The sequence below is a fragment of the Cibotium barometz genome, chromosome 66, assembly GCF_041138505.1.
Source record: "Cibotium barometz isolate CiBa-2024 chromosome 66, ASM4113850v1, whole genome shotgun sequence".
In the NCBI taxonomy this organism is placed as follows: Eukaryota; Viridiplantae; Streptophyta; class Polypodiopsida; order Cyatheales; family Cibotiaceae; genus Cibotium; species Cibotium barometz.
The window spans coordinates 1,997,893-2,010,562 of NC_141111.1; positions in this window are offsets into that span (position 1 = coordinate 1,997,893).

Here is a 12,670-nt window from a genome sequence, read left to right on the forward strand (position 1 = left end):
CTAACACTACTTGGCCTTGCTACTCTTAAAATTGATGTTTGCCTCTGCACAATGAATGTTGGCACTTTTTGCAACTAACCAATCCATCCCAAGGATTCCATCATAAATTCCTAGTGGCAAGACTCTGAAGTGGCCAGAGGTTAATTCACCACCCAATTCAAATTCAAGATCTCCCAAATAGTGATGCGATACTTCCACTTTCACACTGGCTAACTTTACCATCATTTTTTGGGCCAGTTTCTAACTTAACTATAATTTCCACAAGCATTTGGAAGAGAGAAATGAATGTGTACTGCCACAATCGATCAAGAGCTGAAAAGGTCTACCTTAAAAAGTAGCCAAGGCTTGGATAACATAAAACTATTGGTTGGTCCCTTGATGTTCCATAGTTGCATGGATGGTGGCTTACTCTTCTTCTTCCATCTCTAAAGTTGGTTCACCAATCATGGCACAAGTGGTGTGAGCAACCGGTCCACAGCCTCTACCACTTTGACCACCACCACCTCATCTAGCTTAGCAGCGGCAGTTAAGGCCCCACAACCTTGGTTTTCTCGGCCACCTTGTGGAATAGTACCAGGATTAGAAGAGGGTCTTGCAAGTTTGGGGCATTCAGCTCTAAAGTGGCCAGTTTCATGCAATAAAAACACCTTTGGTTCTTATAGGACTCCATGGTAAAAATAGCATGTGTAGGGGGACAAAGTTGTTGGGGTGCTAACGAATAGTGTTATTACAAGGATTTGGCTAGAAACTACTTTGGAAGCATCCCCTTGGATTAGATTCAAGATGGGATATCTTATTGGCTTGACCACTCTTTGCTTATTTTACCAATGGCTTGGCTTGGGTAAGGGCACCTTTCAAAGTGTTCGGTAACCTAATTCCAACAATTGGTATCAAAGCAGGCATCGGCTCCCAGGGCTACGCCGCCAGCACCCTCTGACTCACGTTCTCCAATTGAGGTGAGCTTTCATGAGCACTTTGCAGGTCCCTATACTCTGTAAATCAACCCGTAGGGCCTTGCGTTCTCAGAAATCGCATCTGAGGTCGTTTCGGGTTCCGTTTTTGCATTTCAAGTTCTGCACAAGTGTTCGTCATTTTGTGCAGAAATCTCGACAGCGCAGTTTTCTGCAAAACAGACATACGTATTCTATTGTGGACCGTGCTACATAGCACGAGTTGTTTTCTGTTTAGCCTTTGCTTCATTACAGGTAGCTTTTGCATCAGTTTCAGTCAGTGGCCATGGTTGATAACAGCAATGATGTATTTCGCATGTTGTCTGCTGAAGACAAACTAGATGGAGACAGCAACTACCCACTTTGGGCATACATGATGCAGCATGTTTTGGTTGCAAAAGGAGTGTGGAACATTGTGCAGGGTATGGATGTACGTCCAGGTTCTGTGGATGTAGGATCTGTTGAGGATGTTGCAGGTTCTAGCAGCTCTACTGTTGCTGCTGTTTTACCCACCGCTGAACAAGCTCGTTGGGATGGTAATGATGCGCAGGCTCATGCCTTGATTGCACTTTCTGTCAAACGTAACATCACCCCACATATTCGTTCAGCTAAACAACAAAACAGGCTTGGGATATTCTAGCTGGTTTGTATGCAGGTCGTAACAAGGCAAAAATCTCTTACCCGCGTAAAGAGCTAGAATTGAAGATTATGCAGGAAGATGATGACATGAATGTTTTTCTTGCTGAGATTAAAGATCTCAAAGAACAGTTGATTTCTACAGGTGAGATTATTTCTGATCATTCTCTTGTGCAGATTATTCTTGATGCTTTACCTGAGACATATCAGACTTTTGCTTCCACGTGGAGACTTCTTACTGAGGACAGACTTGATGCTGTCAAGTATGATACTTTAGTCAACAAGCTCTTGCAAGAAGCACAGTCCAGGCAAAACAGGGCTAAGCAGCGTGCAGTTGATCAAGCATTTATTGCTGCCCAGAGAAGAAGTGGTAAGGCAGTCCCTTCCACTGTTTCTTCTCCTATTAGTAGGTCTGCAACTTCTTCTCCTTCCAGGTAGCAACAATAAGTCTAAGAAGGCTCTTGATAAAGGCAAGAAAAGACCAGGTGCAACTATTGTAAGGCAAATGATCATGTCATTAAGAATTGCCCTAAGCTAAAGGCTAAAGAGGCAAAGAAGAAAGAGTCAAATGCAGCCACAATAGCGGATGCTTCTACAAGTGCAGATTCTGCAAATGTTGTGCAGGATACAGAATGGGCGTTTAGTGTGTATTGCCAGTATGACCCATCTGTACATGATGCATGTTTGGCAGTTTCTGTTGACTCTAATGTATGGTATTTTGACAGTGGTGCTACAAAGCACATTACCTCATATCGTGATATGTTCACTTGTCTTAAGGCTGTCTCTAATGGGAATATTGTCACATGTGCCAATAATGCTTCTTACCTAGTGAAGGGCGTTGGTAAAATTATGCTTACTGCTATAAATGGCAGCGCTTTCACACTTTCAGATGCTTTGTATGTGCCAGGGATAAAGAAGAATCTATTGTCTGTCTCTGCGCGCTTGCTAGACTTGGATTTGTAGTCAAATTTATGGATGACAGATGTACTGTCATGATTTGATTTCTGGTGATACGATTATTGCATCTGGCACCTTGTTTCGTGGGCTGTATAGGCTCAATTCTTATGACAAGTGTGTGGAAGATTCAGCAAATGCAGTTTTTGATGAAAAGGCAGTTTCAGATGCAAAACTATGGCATGCTCGTTTTGGTCATCTGAACTTTGCTAGTTTGGTGCGTTTGCAGAAATTTGATATGGTTGCTTCATTGCCCCCTCTTGAGGCACCATTGAAACATGTTTGTGAAGGCTGTATTTTGGGTAAAATGCAGCGTTCTGCGTTTCCAAAGGATGGTTCTGTGCGGGCCACTCACAAATTGCAACTTGTACATAGTGATGTATGTGGGCCTATGCAAACTCCGTCATTTGGTAAACACTTGTACTTCGTGACTTTTATTGATGATTACTCAAGGCATGCATGGGTATATCCACTGAAGGCAAAGTCCGAAGTGTTTTTGTGCTTCAAACAGTTTTTTCTTATGGTTGAAAATGTATCCAATTGTACTGTGGGCACTCTCCGTTCTGATCGAGGGGGGGAGTACTTGTCTAAAGAGTTTGATGCATTTCTGGCTAGTCGTGGGATAAAACACCAATGTACAGTGCCGTATACCCCTCAGCAAAATGGTGTTGCTGAGAGGAAAAACAGGTCACTTATGGAGATGGCACGATGTATGGTCAAGAGCCAAGCTTTGCCACATGCGTTTTGGCTTGAGGCTGTCATGTGCGCTGCATATGTACTCAATAGGTGTCCCACTAAGGCCTTGCAGTCTATTACTCCATACGAAGCTTGGCATGGCAGGAAGCCTTCTATTGGTCACTTGCGTGTCTTCGGTTGCTTGGCCTATGCTTTAGTGCTTGTGCAACAACGTAGAAAATTGGATGATCAGGCTGTCAAATGCATTTTCTTATGCTCTTTTCCCAAATGGAAAAGCCATAAAATTTTCTAATCCCTTACATATAGCAACCCTTTCATAGAGCATTATTCCATGCCCAAACACTAAAATTATGAGACAAAAATGCTAAAATTATGAGACAAAAACTCCACAAGTTACCTCCACAAACTTCTTGGCAGCTTCCTTGTTGACACACCGAAGACTCCATAGCCTTCATACTTGCTGAAAATCTCCATTTTCAGCTTCCATGGCAGCTTCAAGCGTCTCTACTCACACCAACATAATCTCTCTCCAAATGCAATACTAATGACAATGAGTGTGCTAATTTTTTTTCATAAAATAAACTGAAAATAATGCTTAATCAAATGAACACATAACCAAAAAAACTATACATAAATATTCACCATGACCAAGAGCCCACCCAAGGTCTGATACCATGTTTACAATCCTAATATGGGATTGATCATGGTGATAGACACAAGATTAAGCATAAGATTAAGGTGGGTTATACTAGACTAAAAACTCCATGATAAGAGAGAGAGAGAGAGAGAGAGAGAGAGAGAGAGAGAGAGAGAGATTGCACACTCAACACAAGTTTTCTATTGTATATCACAATGAACCATACAATGATATAGGCCTTCTAGCCTTATCCCACTTTACACATCATCATCCATGTGGCACTCCCTTTTCCACTCTTTTGGTCAGTACTCACACACCATACAATATCACATGTGGCATTCTTATCTTACCACAATATCTTGCACTTCTAGGGTGCTTTTCCATATACACACAACACCATGATTACATATCTCAACAAAGGTCACAAACGATTAGGTATCCACCACCACTGGAGAGGTTGACATATGATGGGTATGCAATGCATTATGCATACATGACATCAATGATAAAGCATGTGGAACTATCATGTCTTGGAGAAGCTATTAGAAAGCATGTATGCGAGAAAGCAATGAAAAAAGAAATGGCTGCCTTGGCACACAATGACGCATGGGATTTGGTTGCATTACCAAGTGGAAGGAATTTCATTGGTTGCAAATGGGTGTATAAAGTGAAATGTAAGTCGAATGGATCAATAGAAAGGCATAAAGCAAGGCTGGTTACAAAGGGATATGCATAGACACATAGTTTGGATTATGATGAAACATTTAGCCCCGTGCTAAGATGGGAATAGTGAGATTTGTAATTGCATTGGCTACATCAAATGGATGTAAAGAATGCATTTCTAAATGGTGAATTGCAAGAAGAAGTGTTCATGGAGGAGCAGCCAAAAGGCTATGTGCATCCCAAATACCCTACACATGTATGTAAGTTGAAGAAGGCCTTGTATGGACTGAAGCAAGTACCACGTGCTCATTAGCATTCATTTTCATGTGGCAACATCAAATTCATCACTATATGCAAAGAAGACAGCACATGGTATTGTGGTGATTTTCATCTCTATGTAGATGACTTGATTGTGATAGGTGATTAAGCAAGGATAGTGCTGATGTGGAAGCTTCATTATGTGGTGAATTTGACATGAAATACTTGGGAGAATTGAGATACTTTCTTGGAATTTGAAGTGGTGAAAACAAAGAAAGGCATTTAGTTGGTTCAAAGGTAGTATCCATTGAATATGCTAGCAAAGTATGGCATGACAGGTTGTAAGCCAATGAGCACACCATTGGAGCAAAATGTGAAGCTAAGGGATGATTGTGGTGAAGAGATTGAGGATGTGACAATGTACAGAAAGATGGTTGGTAGTTTGATATACATGACTATCCCTAGATCGAATTTATGCTATGCAGTTGGGCTTGTGAGTCAATTTATGCAAAGCCCAAGGAAACCACATTTGGATGCAGTGAGAAGAATCTTGAGATATGTAAAAGCTACACTACATTATGGACTCCTTTATGAGTAGGGAAAAGCTATGAATGTTCATAGATATACAAACGCAGATTGGGCAGGTAGTTCTTATGATAGAAGATCTAGTAGTGGCTATGCTTTCACATCATTGAGAAGTGCCGTGGTGAGTTGGAGTAGCAAAACGCAACCCACAATTGCTTTATCTAGCACAAAAGTAGAGTATAGAGGAGTAGCTATGGCTGCATGTGAGGTGGTATGGCCGAAAAAGCTACTCAAAGATTTGGACAGTAATGTGATGAGAAAGTTGTCATACATTGTGACAACATGAGTAGCATACAGTTGGCAAGCAATGCGGTCTATCATGCGAGGACCAAACACATAGAGATCCATTATCATTTCATCAGGGAGAAAGTGTTGGATGGATAGATATAACAATGGCAAATGCTTTAATAAAGAATGTCTTATCGCAATCTCAAGTTGAAAAGACTGTTTTCTCTTGTTTACTATGAATGTTATGGAATTGTATTTTCTCTTGTTTGATTGGTTATTACCAATCGATCAGTTGTCGCCGGTCCACCCTAAAGCTATCCTCCCGCTTTGGGGGAACAACCCACTAGACGCTCGGAGTTGGTGGACCCATCTAGGTGGATGAGCTGCTTGCTTCTGGGTGCGAGGGCAAGTGGTGCAAATAAAAGCCAACTAAGGGGCACACCCCTCAAGGGGGTAGGTGGGACTCAGTGGAGGCTCTGAGTTTTAAATGTCACCGACCGCCACGCCGAGGATGATGGAACTGGGGACCCACTTAGTAGTTCTCACCAAGCGTGTGAGTGATGTTTGGAGTTCTAGACCCCTCCATGAATAATTGCTACCGCAGGAAACATGTCGCCCATGTTGGTGCGAGGGTTGGGAGCACGTGAATAATGTAATGAGCAAGTGATAATGTTATGACTGTGTTTGAAGATTCATTTGTTTTCAACTATTTTGGAAGAACTATCTTAATAAATCAGTGATGGGAAATAATTAAAGAACCTATTTTTATATGTTTCACAGTGTGGTAGGACCTAGATAACAAAAATGATCGGGTGCATGGGTGAAAAGTGGGTGGATGGATGCCCCTCATCCTTACAAACATAATAACATAGTCTTAAGACATTATCCTTTTCTTTTTTAAAGGTTTTCCAAGATGAGCATGTATGGGGATATGGTCTTGATCAATTGACTCTTTATTTTTAAGGACATTGACTCCTCCTATGGGAATATGTGGGTCAAGAACTGAGCAATTTCATAACTCCATCCTGGCATAAGGTAATTTGGAATAGAGGAGCATTGGGGAGATTATCCTCAACTCCCCTTGTTTGCTCTTCGCTCAAGATTCTTGACATATGGTTAGCTCTTACGTGAGTTATTGACCCTTTTCTTATTGAGATAATGAAATCAAACTTAAGAAGAAGCAACAACCACCTAGTGATGCCACCCCATCATACACGGTTTGTTCACCAAATAAAGTAAGGCTTTATGATTAACATATAATATAAATTTATAAAGGTGGTAAAACTTCTCTGCTTGATATTCCTCTCACAATGGTTGTTAGTTTTTTTCAGGTTCATTGAATTGTCTACTAGTAGCATAGTAGATAGGAAAGTTCATGTTCTTTTCCCTTGGTTGAGCTAATATGCATCCTATGGCATAGGTACATGTATCAATATGCACATGGAAGATCATATCCCACTTTGGTTCTCTCAAGATTGGCGTTGAGATTAAGGCTAGTTTTTGCTTATGGAATGCGTGTGGTACTCTGTACGTCAATACCCACTAAGGCGCCTAATGCCTCGACCATAGACAAAGGCACAAACGTAGTCCTAGAGACAACCTCGACCAGCACCATGTTTATATCGCCTGAAAGATTTGACTCCCTTTCTTTACGTGCCACCTCCTGCCTCCGCGCTCTTTTCTTCCACTGTTTTGTTGCCAATCTGACTGCTTCAGCATAGGAATTTGGGTCCTTAGGCTCCACTTTATCCTTTATAACTCCATGCAGTAATCCTATGAACCTACCTTTCTTTAGAAGGCTGCCGGGCCAATGGCTAGTGTTGTCCACTTGCTCCCCTAAGACAAACTCTGCATATAAATTCTTTGCAAAGTATATGGGAATTTGGTAATTGTTCGGCATCTTCTCATATGCGGCAACATATCGACTATAGATATGTGCCGCCAAGGATGCGAACATCGCGAAATAGTAAGGGGATTCCCCGCCCCAAGCCGCATCCCATGGCTATCAAGGAAAAGGTCTCAGTAGAGGCTCCATCCCTAATCAGACCAAGCTCACATACCTGATGATATGTCAGGCCATGTGATACTGGAGCAATGCGATGGTGTGCTATCCACTCATCTACATAAACAATATCATGAAGGCTACGAAGGGATGAGATCATTGCCTCCAAGTTTGACACAGGCGCGCCATGCGAGAGAGTCTGACATCCACCAGGTAGGTCTCTCTTGTATGTAAAAGAGTTATAATTAAGGTCTAAAGTTATAAATTTCTTTAAGTAATACACCTAATGAGAGATACTAATCAATTATTCGTATGCTTTACTTTTTGAGTAGGCCCGGACTAAGGTAGAGAGTGCTAGAGTTGAGGCAAAGCAGCACATGATTATGGAGAGGATTGCACAGCACATGGCAGAGCAGTTGATCCTGCATGTTTGGGAGTTCCGCAGGTCTTCTGATGTGACAGTCCCTTACTCGCCTTTATATCCACGGCATGTTAATGGAGGTTTTTCGAGACGACCGAGGACATAAATAGTACAAGTGGATATGCTCTGAGATGTGGACATTTTTTCCATTTGTCCTGCATCACCCCAAGAGCTAGTATGCTTCTTGGCATGTCCCTCTTACCGGAGCATGAGTCGACCTAGCGACATACAGAGTTCTCAGCATTGACGATCTTCACCCATGCTTTGCTCGAGTCGATGCTAGGATTGGCATGCCACTTAATTTTACATCAGGTAACTTACTTAGGACTCGATGCCGCCGATGATAGAGATCAAGACCCTGAGGTGCCTCCAAAGATTGAGTGGAGTGCACACGAGTTTGATGGATATCAGAGAGTCCTTCAAGAGAGCTGGCTCACAGCACGAGTATGTGGGTGGTGCTCGTCCGGGGTGATGGTGCTGGTAGCAGTGCTACTTCTTCTCACATGAACAACGTGTCCTTTACACGTGCAGAATGGTAGGCACGATATTACAAATTACAGATTTTGGGTTTACAGATAGAGACGCTTGCATTAGCACGACACATAGAGAGAGGGAGAGGGCTGTAGCAGCTTATGGGGCTCATGAGCTCCTGAGTACACCAGCACAAGCTTATGATCCTACCTTTGAGGTAGACCTCACCGCAGATATTCAACGATCCTCGTAGCCGGCATAGCAGCCCCTCAACGTGCATGTCAACCAGCAGCAGTCAAAGATGACGATTTTGATTGGGTTCCCGTTTGATAGTGACTAACTTAGACAAGCTGGGTTAGCTCACTTACATTGTACTTAGATTTATTGGCAATGACTAACCTCAGACTAGTTGGGACTCATTTTCATTATACCTTGATCTATTGAGTTAGTGGTGAAACCCAGAGTAGCTGGGTTAGCTCGCATTCTGATGTACTTAGTTGATGTTTATATCATTATGAGATTTTTCATTATTGAGGATCGTTGAATTTTAGTTGATGTTCATGGTTTTTGGATTTTTTTAACACTTTGGCTATCATATTGTTTGTTGAAAATCCCCATGCCACCATCATACCCAAACATTCTTCGATGTTAGGGAGACCATCTCCCACATCCTCGCGAAGTTTGGTCAGCATCATCGGAGCATGTTTGGATTAGCAATTAGTGCCTAGTGTGGCGGATTCTTCAAGTCTCTTAGTGCTCAGAGGCCATGGAAAATCTCGCTCTTCCCTAAGCCATCATTCCCAAACATGCTCTGATGGGGTGACCAAACTTTGCGAGCATGTGGGGGAGACCCACCCCCACATGCTCGCATAGTTTGGTTAGCATCAAAGCATGTTTGGATTAGCAATTAGTACCGTGTGCGGATTTTTCAAGACTCTTACTGCTCAAGAGGCCATGGAAATTCCGCTCTTCCCCATGCCATCAAACCCAAACATGCTCCGATAGTGACCAAACTTTGCGAGCTTGTAGGGGGAACCCACCCCCACATGCTCGCAAAGTTTAGTCAGTATCAGAGCATGTTTGGATTAGGTTTTGTGCTGTGTGCGGATTTTTCAAGTCTCTTAGTGCTCGAGAGGCCATGGAAAATCCTACTCTCCCCCATGCCATCGTACCCAAACATGCTTCGATGGTGACCAGACTTTGCCAGTATGTGGAAGGACCCACCCCCACATGCTCACAAAGTTTGGGCAGCATCGGAGCATTGTTAGAGTGTGGATTTTTCAAGTCTCTTAGTGCTCGAGAGGCCATGGAAAATCCCACTCTTCCCCATGGATTTTTCAAGTCTCTTAGTGCTCGAGAGGCCATGGAAAATCCCACTCTTCCCCATGCCATCGTACTCAAACATGCTCCAATGTGCTGACCAAATGTTGCGAGCATATGGAGGGGACCCACTCCCACATGCTCACAAAGTTTGGTCAATATCAGAGCATATATTTGGATTAGCAATTTGTGCCATGTGCGAATTTTGCAAGTCTCTTAGTGCTGTAGAAGCCATAAAAAATCTCGCTCTTCCTCATGCCATCATACCCAAACATGCTCCGATGGTGACCAAACTTTGTGAGCATGTGGAGTGGACCCACCCCCGCATGCTTACAAAGTTTGTTCAGCATCGGAGTATGTTTGGATTAGCAATTAGCACCCAATGTGGATTTTTAAAGTCTCTCAGTGCTCAAGAGGCCATGGAAAATCTCGGTCTTCCCCATGCCGTCATACCCAAACATGCTCCGATGGTGACCAAACTTTGCGAGAATGTAGGGGGGACCCACCTCCACATGCTCGCAAAGTTTGGTCAACACATCGGAGAATGTTTGGATTAGCAATTTGTGCCATGTGCGGATTTTGCAAGTCTCTTAGCACTCGAGAGGCCATGGAAAATCCCGCTCCTCCCCATGCAATCGTACCCAAACATGCCTCAAAGGTGACCAAACTTTGCGAGCGTGTGGGGGGACCCACTCCCAGATGCTTGCAAAGTTTGGTCACCCGATAGGAGCATGTTTGGATTAGCAATTAGCGCCCAGTGCAGATTTGACACGTCTCTTAGTGCTCGAGAGGTGATAGAAAGTCCCGCTCTTCCCCATGCCATCATACGCAAACATGCTCCGATGGTGACCAAACTTTGCGAGCATGTGGAGGAGACCCCTCCCATGCTTGCAATGTTTCGTCAACATCAGAGCATGTTTAGATTAGCAATTAGCACCGTGTGCAAATTTTTCAAGTCGCTTAGTACTCGAGAGACCATGAAAAATCTAGCTCTTCCCCATGCCATCATACCCAAACATGCTCCAATGGTGACCAAACTTACTGAGCAAGTGGGGTGAACCCACCCCCACATGCTCGCAAAGTTTAGTCAATATCGGAGCATGTTTAAATTAGCAATTTCTGTCGTGTGCAGATCTTGAAAGTCTCTTAGTCCTTGAGAGGCCATGGAAAATCTTGCTCTTCCCCATGCCATCGTGCTCTGATGGTGTTCAAACCTTGCGATCATGTGGGGGGACCTACCCCCACATGCTCGTAAAGTTTTGTCAGCCATCGAAACATATTTAGGTTAGCAATTAGCACCCAGTGTGAGCATGTTTGGATTAGCAATGAACGCCCAATGCGAATTTTTCAAGTCTCTTAGTGCTCGAGAGGCCATGAAAAATCCTGCTCTTCCCCATGCCATCGTACCCAAACATGCTTGATATGGTGACAAAACTTAGCGACCATGTGGAAAAGACCCACCCCTAAATTCTCGCAAAGTCTAGTCACCATCAAAGCATGTTTGGGTACGATGGCAATTAGGGCCCAGTGCGGATTTTTCAAGTCTCTTAGTGCTCGAGAGGCAATGAAAAATCTCGATCTTCCCAATGCCATCGTACCCAAACATGCTCGGATGGTGACCAAACTTTGTGAGCATTTTTAGATTAGCAATTACCACCGTGTGCAGATTTTTCAAGTCTCTTAGTGCTCGAGAGACCATGGAAAATCTTGCTTTTTCCCATGTCATTGTACCCAAACACCGGGGGACCCACTCCCACATGCTCCCAAACTTTGCAAGCATGTGGGGGGGACCCACTCCCACATGCTCACAGAGTTTGGTCACCATCGGAGCATGTTTGGATTAGAAATTAATGTCCATTGTAAATTTTTCAAGTCTGTTAGTATTCGAGAGGCCATGGAAAATCCCGCTCTTCTCCATGCCATCATATCCAAACATGCTCTAATGGTGACCAAACTTTGAAAGCATGTGGGGGAGAACCACCCCCATGTGCTCGCAAAGTCTGGTCAGCATCAGAGCATGTTTGGATTAGCAATTAGTGCCGTCTGAATATTTTTCAAGTCTCTTAGTGCTCAAGAGGCCATGAAAAATCTCGATCTTCCATATGCCATCATACCCAAACATGCTCCAATGGTGACCAAACTTTGCAAGCATGTTAGGAGGACCCACTCCCACATGCTCGTTAAGTTTGGTCACCCATCGGATCATGTTTGGATTAGCAATTAGTGCCCAGTCCAAATTTTTTAAGTCTCTTAGTGCTTGAGAGACCATGGAAAATCTCGCTCTTTCGCATGCCATTATACTCAAATATACTCTGATACTTACCAAACTTTGCGAGCATGTGGAGGGGATCCACCTCCATATGATCACAAAGTTTGATCACCATCGGAGCAATTTTTTATTAGCAATTAGCGCCATGTGCGGATTTTTCAATTCTTTTAGTGCTTGAGATGCCATGGAAAATCCCGCTCTTCCCCATGCTATCACACCCAAACATGCTCTGATGATGCTGACCAAACTTTGCGAGCATGTGGGAGGAATATGCTTGTAAAGTTTGGTCACCATTGGAGCATGTTTGGGTATGATGACATGGGAAAGAGCAAGATTTTCCATGGCCCCTCGAACACTAAGAGACTTAAAAAATCATCACATGGCGCTAATTGCTAATCCAAACATGCCCACGTGCTCACAAAGTTTGGTCACCATCGGAGCATGTTTGGATTAGAAATTAGTGCCATGTGCTGATTTTTCAAGTCTCTTAGTGTTCGAGGAGCCATGGAAAATCCCGCTCTTCTCCATGTCATCGTACCCAAACATGCTGCAATGGTGACCAAATTTTGCGAGCATATGG